This window comes from Cibotium barometz, chromosome 8 (genome assembly GCF_041138505.1).
Source record: "Cibotium barometz isolate CiBa-2024 chromosome 8, ASM4113850v1, whole genome shotgun sequence".
Classification (NCBI taxonomy): Eukaryota; Viridiplantae; Streptophyta; class Polypodiopsida; order Cyatheales; family Cibotiaceae; genus Cibotium; species Cibotium barometz.
Window position 1 is genome coordinate 36,004,225 of NC_141053.1, and position 12,940 is coordinate 36,017,164.

Sequence of the window (12,940 nt, forward strand, 5' to 3'; positions counted from 1 at the left end):
TTAGTATAGCATAAATTTAATTCAAGAACTAATTAAAGGGGATCTGGCATCAATTTAATAGAATACCACAAGATATGTCAATCCCATGGTCATAATGGTTGTATTTAATGGAGCTCTCAAGCTAAGTGAGAGACAATCTCTCTATATATCCCCTTCCAGTGGTTCCTCGGGGCCCTTCACAAACCTTTACCTTGTTCTTTGCCTCACTAACACTCTCCCTCTATTAGTATAACATAAATCTAAGTGAGGAACTAACCCAATGAAATCTAGCATCAACTCAATAGAATACCACAAGATATGCTAATCCCATAGTCATAATGGTTGTATTTAATGGAGCTCTTGAGCTAAAGGAGAGACAATCTCTCTATATATCCTCTACATCCCACTGTACTTGAGTTTAGCTCTTGGTGTAGAATTCTAATAAATTCAACTAACTTTAATGAAGGTGAGGAGCTCCTAAAGTTCATGAAACCTTCTAACGTTAATTCTTTTATTGCTCCCCTCCCTAAAATACAAAAGATCCTTGAATGGATGCTCACAAACGGGTGGGTAGAGGCATGGGATACACACCAACACCTGCTTCTACGTAATAGCAAAACTTACCACCCTTATGGCATTCTTAAACTTTTTGATATCATATGTGCACATGTGCATACTCTACTAACATCATTAGTATTATATAATTTTGTGCAAGTGCACATAGAGTACCATTCATTCCTTGAGGAAGAGGATCTACATACCCTCCATAATTACTTCATCACTAAAAATCCACCACCACCTTCTAATGATGGGGATAAGGATATGCACGAAGAAGATGAGGATAACACCTACCCGGTGTTTAGTCCCATCACCTCCTATTTATCTAATATATATGATAATAAAAATAATAAAGAGCCTACCACACCACTAAACACCTACCCGATGTTTAGTCCCATCACCTCCTATTTATCTAATATATATATGATAATAAAATAAGGAAGAGCCTACCACACCACTAAGAGAGAGTGACTTCCCTTATTCCTCTTTTGATATCACCACTAACACCCTCAACAACTACAGACTGACCCTACTACTCAGCAACGTCATGAGCCAACAAATTACCATACATACCCTATCTTAGATTTGCCACCGGCAGAGTATGAGTAGCTTATTCTCATAGGGAACCCATTTCTTAAGTCTAATCTCATGTGATAGGCCCTCTTACAGGTAACCCCATTTGATCCCACGACCCTTATACAAGAAGAAGCATATGCAACGATTCCCCAAGCCACAGGTTTACCATATCCATTAGTTGAGGACAGACCATAAGCAATGGAACATGGACAGTTGGAGCAACAAAAGTCATTGTGGGAAAATATCGCGAAGCTTAAGGCTCACAAACCCATGGCTTGATGATTTTCTTGATATCCGCACTGTCACATTCATGATTGCCCAAGCTTTTAAAAGATGGAGGTAGGAGCATTCAGTAAAGTCAAGGGGAGGCTATGAAGAAATCCAGGAAAATGTTGATGGCCAAGTTTTGCAAAACCATATCAAATGTGATCCAAACTGAAATCTAACCTCTATACACCTTCTTTATTACAAAGAGTACCTTCTCATTTTGTAAGATTCCTCCCTCCAGCTTTTGAGGTGTAAAGGTGTAAGAACCTCCCCTTCTGATCTTGTAATTATTCCCCTCTCTGAAATAGAAGAAAGATCTTATTTTACCCTGTTTTGGCCTAGAGAGAGAAAAAGTCTAGAGAGAGATAATCCTAAATTAAGATATCTTTGGATATAAAAATCCTCCTGGTGTCTAAAATGGATTCCCCTGAAACAGAAATTCAAAATGAACTTTCCTATGTGCATTTGGAATTAATTGAAAATGTGTATAAAGGACCTTAGCCTAAGGGTCTACATTTTCAGAAATTTTTGGATTATGGTCCAATTGAGGTTCCAATGGGCCGATTGGATTAATCCAAGTGTTGGGATGAGATAAATACAAAGAATAAAAGAAAATGCCTAAAAATGAGTAAATGCTCACATAAGATGAAGAGTTGACTGAGTACAAGGTTTATTAGTTAAAAACTATGAGATATTACTAAAAAAATGAGATATTTTGGAATAACGATGCATTTTTTACACCTTGGTAAAGGAGAGGGGGACTCTTGAGGTAGGCACCTAATTCACACATGTGGATGAGTTTTTAATTCAAAAAAATTGTGATATTTTTATCTCTCCTCTCTCCTGGATCAAACCAAATCAAAAAGGGAGCCAAATTGGTCCAAATCTTGTCCAAATTGAGTCAAACTAAACCTGGAAAATTCTAGAACCCAGTTGGACTTGGTTAGTGGCCTCCCTCACCTATAAATAGATCCTTAGTCTTTTGTAAAAAAATATGTGAACTATACCATGGTAGTATTACATTAAAATAATGATATTTTCTATTATCCCTTAAAAATCCTCTATTTTTGGAGAACTTGGAGCTTCTCTCTCTCTTCAACAATCCTTAGAGCTTTCTTCTCAACATACTAAACCAATCGATTGGTTGGGGGCTTCCTTCTAAGATAAAGAAGCAAGCCAAATCTAGAGGTAAGAATAATAATTTCTATAAGAATTCTAATGATTGATCACAAAAAAGTTAATCTTTGTGCATAATTAGGATGCTTTTTATGTATATCTCTCTCTCCCAAAAGAATAGTCATTCCTATGACTAATTCTTTAGCAAATGAATGCTTCTCATTGTGATAAATTCTAATGATTGATCACAAAAAAGTTAATCTTTGTGCTTAATTAGGATGCTTTTATGTATATCTCTCTCTCCCAAAAGAATAGTCATTCCTATGACTAATTCTTTAGCAAATGAATGCTTCTCATTGATAAATTCTAATGATTGATCACAAAAAAGTTAATCTTTGTGCTTAATTAGGATGCTTTTTATGTATATCTCTCTCTTCCAAAAGAATAGTCATTCCTATGACTAATTCTTTAGCAAATGAATGCTTCTCATTGATAAATTCCTAATTCAAAATCAATCTCTAAGCTTGTTAAGCTAGAGGTTAAGAAAATGGCTTTTTATGCTTTTACGTTAATAAAATTATGGTAAATTTATGATTTAATTCTATTATTTAGATTTAAGATTAAGGATAGTTCTTCTATCCTAATTGTATTACAAAGTCTCAAGCAAAAATTATCAGTAATAGCAGCGAAGCTATGGTAAATTTTTTTAAAAATAATACATATCTTATTTTTATGCATAATGCTAAAAGAGGACTTCCTGCCATATTCTAGGATTGGACATCCTATGCTAAAAGAATGATTTTCATCAAATTCATGGGAAACTAGTTTTTAGTATTTATGCATAAATAATTAACTAAAGAAAAGATGAATTTTTGGTAATTTTATTTTTATGCAAAAAGAGGAATTCCCATGACATTTGGAATTCAATCATTTAAATGGTAAAAGTGGAATTCTTGGCATATTTGAATTAATGGATATTTTTATTTAAATTTAAAGAGGAATTTTAGATAAATTTATTTTATGCATGAGAAATTTTTAAATGATAAAAGAGGAATTCCCATGACATTTGAAATTCGATCATTTAAATGGTAAAAGTGGAATTCTCGGCATATTGAAATAATGGATATTTTTATTAAAGAAAAGAGAAATTTTAGATAAATTTATTTTATGATAAAAAAGAAATTTCCATGAAATCTGAAATTCAATCATTTAAATGGTAAAAATGAATTCTTGGCATATTTGAATTAATGGATATTTTTATTTAAATTTAAAGAGGAATTTTAGATAAATTTATTTTATACATGAGAAATTTTTAAATGATAAAAGAGGAATTTCCATGACATTTGGAATTCAATCATTTAAATGGAAAAAAGAATTTTTAGCATAATTCAAATTATGAGTATTTATCAAAAGTGGAATTTTGAGCATTATTGGAAATATGGGTAGAATTGATTTTTGTAAATCCCATGAATCTTTTACTCAAAAGAAGAATATTGAATATATTTTACTTGAGAAATTTGAGAAAGAATATGAAAATATCCATCGAGAAAAAGTACCTTTAACTAGGCTAAGCAATTGGCAAAAAATTAGAAAAAGTCCTATCGGTAGTATCGAAAGTAGAAAATGTTACTAAATGTGAATTAGATATGAATACGATGTGAATAAGATGAGAATACGATGTGATAAGATGTGAATGCAATGTAATAGGATGTGAGTGGATGTGATAAGGTGTGAATGTGATGTAAATGAATGTGATGTAAATGGATGTGAGTGGATGTGATAAGGTGTGAATGTGATGTAAATGGATGTGGATATGAAGAGATGTGGATGTGATGTGATGTGATGTGAATCACGATAGATGTGAATGAATGTGATATGAATCGGGATAGATGTGATGAATGGATGAGATGTGGTGTGAATGGATGTGATGTGGTGTGAATGGATGTGATGTGATGTGAATGGATGTGATGTGATGTGAATCGGGATAGATGTGAATGGATGAGATGTGAATCGGGATAGATGTGAATGGATGAGATGCAATGTGAATGGATGTGATGTGATGTGATGTGATATGGATATGGGTAGATGTGAAGGGATGAGATGTGATGAGGATAGATGTGATGAGATGTAATATCATGACTAGATTTCATTTCAATATTTGTTGACTATGAAAAATGGTCCCTCCCATTTTTGCTGAAATTTTTTGTCATGTCTTTGATCCAACTTATTATCATATCTCATTACAAGCATCCCTTATTCGAGATTCTTATCCTTTAATTTCTTGATCAAACTTCCTCTTTTGTTGGATGGCTTGATGAGTGTAATGTTTCATTACTTGTTCCCTATCCAACATGATTTTTTCCAAGTCTTCCAACCTTTGTCTAAATTTCTCTTGGTCAACTACCTCTTGTGCTACCAACACTCTTAAACTTGGAATCTATACTTTAATTGGAAGAAGTGCTTCTTGTCCATATACTAGATGAAAAGGATTAAAACCCATTGAAGCGTTAAAAGTGGTTTTGTATCCCATAGTGCACTATTTTGATATTTGTCCCACTCCTTGGCTTGTTCCCAACCATTTCTATGATGATTTTGCATAAGATTCCATTCACTTTTTCCACTAAACCATTACATTAGGCATATTAGAGTGTTGAATACATGTGGTATACAAGCTTAGATAATAGTTTGTGAAATAATTTCCTTTTAAAACTTGGCCCATGATCTGAAATGATTTCCAGTGGTTCCAAACCAAACACAGATGTTGTCATAGGTGAAGTTAGAAACTACTTGAGTAGTGATTCTTTTAGTCCCAACAGCTTTAGCCCATCTTAATATATAATCTACAACCACCAAAATGTATACCTTGCCACTAGATGTCCTTGGTAAAGGTCATATGGCATCCACTCCCCATTTAGTAAACAGTCCTTGATTCTGAATAGGAACCCTTGATTTCAATATCAGTTATCTATTTCCACCTTTTTGGCATCCTAAAGATCCTTTGCACCATTGTTTCACATCTCTACGTAGACTTGGCCATACATATCCAGCTTGCAGGATCTTTTTTACTGTAAGGTCAAATCCAAAATGTCCACCTAAATTGTCATCATGACATAATATGTGAAATCTCTTCAAATAATGGAACCCTTCTAAGCATCTGATCCTTCCTCTCCAATCATCTGAGATGATATAGCTTTCTTTGCAAGCTTAATTTTCTACCCCTTTGGCATTTGGGTTGGACTTTCCCCACGTAACACGAAGAAAATAACATCCTATAAAGATTCAGCCCCTTGATACATCTCTAAAGTTGCTTTTTGACAAATTAGATCATCCCCAAATCTTCCCTGTGTAAGAGCGTCAGCTTCTTTATTGAGATCCATGGGTATATGCCTAAGTTTCACATTTTTGAATTGTTGAATTAGCTTCTTCACTTCCCTATCCCAACTTTTTGAGGAATCAGATTTGATCCCCAATTGATCCCCAAGTACCACAAGTAATTGCTTAACTATCAATTGTAGAGCATCCCCCTTGACATTCAATTTCTAAATTCCAAGTTCTTTACATTTCTATAATCCTGCCTTGAGAGTAGCATGTTTTGCTTCATTATATTAGATCCTATACCTACTTAAAGAAGTGTATCTTTCACTACTTTTCTTCCACCTAGATAAGGATGATTGTGAGATCCCTATCCCCATCACGCAACGAATTCAGGGGTTCTAGCAATGGAAGTAGCACTTCTTGCGTGGGGCAGTGTCTCACACTCGGGCCTCGCCCCCCACCACGGATATCCGGACAAGAGACTAATCCATCGGTTCTTCCAAAACCGATCCCGCAAAAACTTCCCTTGCCCGGAAAGCACGGGCGATTCCTCCAGGATAACTTTTCTCTAACGTAGTCAAAAGCCTTAACTAACTAAACTGATCTGACCGAACCCGTAAGTCCCAAGTCAGATCAGGGAAAAGATTACACTTGGATCATAGAGAGACCAATGCTTTTTTCCTTATTGAGAGGCACAACCGTTGATTCTTTTTCATAGAACAATTTTTGTCCGGGATTTACTTCATGTATCATACCATAACAAAATTGAGTCTCAATTTAAGGATCCATCAGTCCAGCCTAACCCCATCCACTACCGTGGGTTAGCCAACCGCCCAACCACTGTAGTGATGGGATCCAATTAAGAATTTGGTTAGGTTTTGTCCCGGGTACCAGGGAAAAGAGTTCCCGGGTACCAGGGAAAAGAGTTCCCAGGTCCCCTAGTCGGATATTCATGCAAACTTAAAACTAGTCACACCACTTACACACCCAATATGAAATTGTCTTTTTCTCAGTAGCATCAGCTATCTTAAAACAATCATTTAATGAAACCATTGTGTCACTGATCACAATCCTCAAAATCTCCGGTTGAATCCTTATTTCCAATCATTCCTTCATCGGTGTACCTATGGCATCATTGGCAACCAGAACGCTCACCACCTGTTCACTCAGGGGCCTTTTCGATAGTTCCTAGCTCATAGTAACCAGCAATATATTCACATAGTAACCAGCAATATATTCACATATCAAAATGGAATCTCCATTGAAGATCAGCAAGATTAACCAATGGATCCATATAAAAGAGCCATGGAATCATCCGTTGAGGACCACCAAGGTGACAGTTGTGGTTCACCAGGTAATCTCTTGTTGGATGTGTTTCAAGAGGGGTTAGGGTGAGCCATAACATTTTTGGTGCCTGTCGGGGAGCTATCCCTTGGCTTTTTCCTCTAATCTATACATTACCCATTGCCCATTATCTCTATTAATGGTTTCCCATGAAAAAGATATGGATTTGATGGAGATTTGTGTGTGATTGTGTGAAAAATAGCTCTCTTTTTTTGTTTATAAAGAATGCCTTTTTGCTTAATTTGTTATTTTTGTTGTTGATAATGTTGTTTTTAATGTTCTTAGGGCTTGCACATAGAGTGTATTAGTCTTAGTTTGCATCCATTACATCAAACAGTACAATAGAATGCAATTTTTTGTGAATGTTATCTCTCTTTAGTATTAAACATAAAACGAAAATCATTAATTTTAGCTTAATTTGTGTTTTTTGTTGAAATTGTTTGCATTAGAGTGTTAGCAAGCATTAGGAGTAGCTCAATCCTTCAAAAAATTTCTCAAAACCATCAAAAAACCCTTGAATTCAACTAATTTCTCTTAATGGACTAGTTTTTATCATTAAGGGTGATTAATCTTGTTCTTCAAGAGGTAAAAATTTTAGAAAATAGGTTAATTGGGTTTCAAATTGATCATGTAAGCAGTTGGAATTAGTGTTTTTGAGTGTTTTGGGAGCATCTACATGCTTCAAAACACCTAATTACATCAATTGGAGGAATTTGACTCTCTTTTGCTTAATTTTACCTTAAAAGAAGAGACCAAAATTAAGAGTCTAATTAACCTCCTATTTTAAGAGACCAAAATTAAGAGTCTAATTAACCTCCTATTTTAGATTAACTTACACATTAGTTGATGCATATAGCTAGCAATTCCTTACTCTATCCAAGGATGTGCTCAATTGTGTGAATTAATTAAAGATTAGTGGTTACTTAGAGTCCTTGATTAGTGTAAAAGAGGGAAAGATTAGCGGTTACTTAGAGTCCTTGATTAGTATAAAAGAGGGAAAGATTAGTGAAAGGATTAATCTTTGAGTAATTTTTAATCACTTTTTACATAACTCATTAAGGCTAATGAGCATTCAATGAGTAGATGCCCATGAGTTGTCAAATTGTCCATTTTGGGGGTCATTTATGAAGGGTGTCATAAAAGGTTGACTTTTTTTATTCCCTCTAAAAATACCCATATCTTCTTAATTTAAAATTCAAAAAATATTCCCTCAAAAAACAAGGAAATTTGAATTTCCCACTACTCCAAAAAAAAAGACAAAATTTGAAAAAAAAAATAACATTTTCTGCACTCACGTCCTAAGGGTTCGTGTCCCAAAAAAATCAAATTTGATAAAATCCATGAAGTCTGCTTCATGCCATGAACTACAGCTTGCTAGTTCACGATGTGAAAGGGGGGGTCCATCGGCCTTTAAAAAAAACACCCCTGTTTGGAGGCTTGTATCTCCTAAACCGTGAATCCAATGAAGGTGCTCTAGTGCTCATCACAAAAAGCACTTATAGTGTGCTCTTCAAATTTGGTCCAACAGTCCGATGTCCAAATTGATCGTTTTGGCCTCCGACCAACAGCCTCAAAGTTCGACCCAAAAATCGAGGCAAAAAACGGCCCGAAAAACACAATCGCAAAAATTTGCGCTCGCGAAACAACTTCAAACCATGTTCTGGCTACTTTTTGAGAATCTAAGCGCGACAAAATTACGAACGACTCAGAGAGACAAAGTTGTAGTACTCCAAAAATACTACAACTCCATCATACAAAGTTTTTTCAAATTCTTCAAAAACGTGCTGCGAAACATGAAAAAAATTCTCGAGAATTTTTCTCTTGAGACAATGATGAAAAATAGGTTTTAGGACCTCCTCTTCCATCTGGGAAGTTATTAGCATGCACTTTTTTTGAAAAAAATATCCCTAAGAGGTCGTTCACGTGTCTGTAGCGTCTAAGCTAATTAGGGTAAACGGACACTCATTTAACCCAACGAAAAGTACACCAGGCCCTTAGCCAATCAGACATGGCAACAATAGAGGGACTACGTGTGCCGACACCCTCACTGAACCCAATGGCTGACATCTTCGAGCAATTGAGATCTATGCCCCAATTGCAACTCCCAATACCATTTGCCATGCCAATAACAAGAGTATTATCGGGTTTTGCACCCCATGTCACCTCAATCCCACCGGGCTTTGGTCCTTTACCTAACATTTCCACAAATCCTATAGGTACCAACACTTTCCAAAACCTAAAAGATCCCTGTCCCCACCGCGCAACGAATTTAGGGAAGCTAGCAGAAGCGGAAGTAGCACTTCTTGCATGGGGCAGGGTCCCTCACTCGGGGCCTCGCCCACGGATATCCGGACAAGAGACTAATCCATCAGTTCTTCCAAAACCGAACCCGAAAAAACTTCCCTTGCCCGAAAAGCATGGGCGATTCCTCTAGGATAATTTTACTCTAGCGTAGTCAAAAGCCTTAACTAACTGAACGGATTTGACCGAACTCGTAAGTCCCACAGTCAGATCAAGGAAAAGCCTTTGCACTTGGTCGTAGAGACCAACACTTTTTTCCTCATTGAGAGGCACAGCCGTTGATTCTTTTCCATAGAATAATTTTTATCCAAGATTTACTTCATCTATCATACCATAATAAAATTGAGTCTCATTTTAGGGGGTTTGATTTTTTTGCGAGCTTTATTTGGCGAGCTTTTTGGAGATAAGATAGTTTTATGTGAGCTTGTAAGAAAAATGATACATTTTGGTGAGCTTTTATATAGTAAGTATTTATGAAAGAGAAATAAATACATTCACATACATACATACATATATACATGTATATTCTCAAACACACCTACCTGCCTACCTGCCTACCTACCTACCTGCCTGCCTACCTACCTACCTACCTACCTGCCTACCTACCTACCTTCCTACATATATACATACATATATACACACATTTGTACAATACATACATACATGCATGCATGCATACATACATACATACCTACATACCTACCTTCCTACATATAAACACACATTTTATGTCCAAGAAACTTAAATATAGGCACAAAAATACCTATCTATGTACCTTTCTTCCAATGTTTATTTCAACACAAGTAAAAACAAGTATACCCGGCTCATGTTTTCTTACAAAAAGATTGAGTTCACATTTCCTTACAAGAAGATATCTGGTTGGTACAACTCCTTTACCATAGCGTCGCAAGCTACCTACAATAAGACTTTAGAGTACGTGACAGTATACTCCATCCCAAAGCAAGACAAAAATAATATTGGTTCAAATTTTCTTACAAAAAGATTGACTTCACATTTCCTTACAAGCTTAAGTAAGCACAAACATGGAAGGCTTGATTAAAGCTTAAGTAGGCACAAACATGAGAGGCTTGATTAAAGCTTAAGTATAGGCACAAACAGGCTTGATTAAAGCTTAAGTATAAGCATAAACATCCTTGCTTCGAGGACATGATAGCATATTGTCCACTTCCTCTGGTGATAGTGTCGGTTGATGCATTACCATATCCTCATTCTTATGTAATCCCAAAACTCGCAAGAAGACAAAATAGATATGCTTACATGCAACGTAAGACTTTCCTCTAGATTCTCTTTGCATGAAATCAGGACATGTACACCAAGGTTGTACCTTGATGTGTATAAAATAGTCCTCTCCACTCTCACATGCCAAATGAAAAATAGAGTAGGGGGATGGCTGCATTGCACTCTCATTAAGGATTGTCGCTGTCATGGCCTCGGCACTACCAATCCTCTTTTCTGCTTCTTTGGAAATCCAATGCCTCCACTTGGTTGATCTCTTTGTATTCTGTGTAGCATCATGTGGCCTCTTGTCACTTTCTTTGTTGCCCGCTGCTTGTGTGGACGTTTCTCCCACCCCCGACACAAAAGGTTCTTCATGAGTAACATCTAACTTGAACCCTCCCTTTACTAATTTATCTACCTCTTGGCTGGTTATGTTGGTCCCAACATACACTTTCCACATATCTGGGTATGATGGCTTGTATATTATGTTTGGATCTACATGCCATGTGTGTGAAACATCTGAAGGACAAAACCACATCATTTGAGCCTTTGGCCCTCCCGGACCAGGATGTCGTCGCTCTGAGTAGAAGCTAGGGGCAACAACTCCAATAGAGCTTCCCTGTATGTATGAGTTGCACTTAAGTCTTCCATCAATACCTCCCAAACATTTGACTTTTGAGTTCAATGGGGTTCGTCTAATGGCCCACATTGTGCGTCCAACGGCCTCTTCCTTTACATGCATTTGTCCTCCGTTCATTGTGCCATAATGTTGTTTAGGCTCTTCATGTCCGACATCTTTGTTTCCTCCAGTCATTGGACTTTTTGGTCCTCCCCTTGAAGCGGGACTTACTACACTGTTTGTTCTAGATCTATCTCCAAAACTTACTTTTCTTGCTGTTCCCTGGTTTTGACGATGTCTGCTCTGCATGACATAACCTGGACGATGTGAGCATTGGTCTACTTCCGTTGTCCTCACCCTCTTCCGTTGAATAGTCTCCTTATCTCCATGTAGAGGCCTTGATTCCTCATACATAGGAGTATTAGCTACTGTTTCATGGACCATGCGAGCCACTTGTGGTGGTGTCAGTCTTGACCTTGCTGCTACCCTGTCCAGCAACTTGCTCAAGCTTGGTCCCTCACCTTTGTGCTTCCCCATCTGATATGCATATTGCTTTGCACTTTGTAGTAAAGTGTTTGCCATATCTGAAATGCACGCATCATACAAGCTAACCTTTTCCTTGTATCCTTCACCAGCAAGCCAACTCCCATGTACACTTTCAGATAAGTTTGTTCGAGGGGTTTGTGCTAAATCCACCGAGCTTAAGACCACCTGCACACAAGAGGTTTCATACAAGAATTCATAAAATTGACTCCAATGCAAATACATCCATACAACATATCAGTTCTCCATAAAATTTCTCACCCTTGACATGAGGTTGCCCCAATGTGCTATTCGTACTTCCCACCAACTCATCCACGTATCCATCACTGATAGTTTTCCCTCATGAACATGTCCATTTCTCCACCACTCACGAATCTCTTTACTTTTTAAGAAAGCTGACTCCTTATTGGTTGCCAATCTCCATTCTTCACACAAGTCAATATGGTGTTGTCGACTTTCTGCCTTCACGCATTGTTTAGCATGCTTCATCAAACTTTGTTTCCAATGGAATAAGCACGTTCGCTCCCTGTCCTCCATAATGTTGTGCGGACCCCCATTGAAAACGGTCCTAACTGCACACCAATTAGACCCTGCTTCATCAGCCACATAAACCCATAGAAGTGTGCGGGTGCATAACCGCATTGCTCCATTGTGCTATTCAGCATTTCCCAAAATAGTACTTGGCTTTTTGTATCCTCCTCCTTCATTTCGCATGTGGCAATTGTCAACAGCTCTTGAACACTATAAGATTTTGGAGATAATTTTTTCAGTCAGCTATCATTCAAGGTAAATGAAAGAAATGAAAAAATTGGAGTTCGTAGTCTCACCTTGGGTCGTAAACATGACAAGCCATTGTTGACCAACCAAAAACTCGATGAGTGTGATCAAACAAAACCCAGGACTTTGACAAGTCACCTCCACTATCACACCGCATGCGTCCTCACAAAAAGACATCTTAAAGACATAACATTTGTCTCATCAAGGCCACCTTGTCCTGGGAAACGGCTACCTTGTATAAATGAATAGTGAGATCTTCTCTGTATAAGAAGGATGCTATCAAAGCCCTCTCCTGTTGTTGGCATC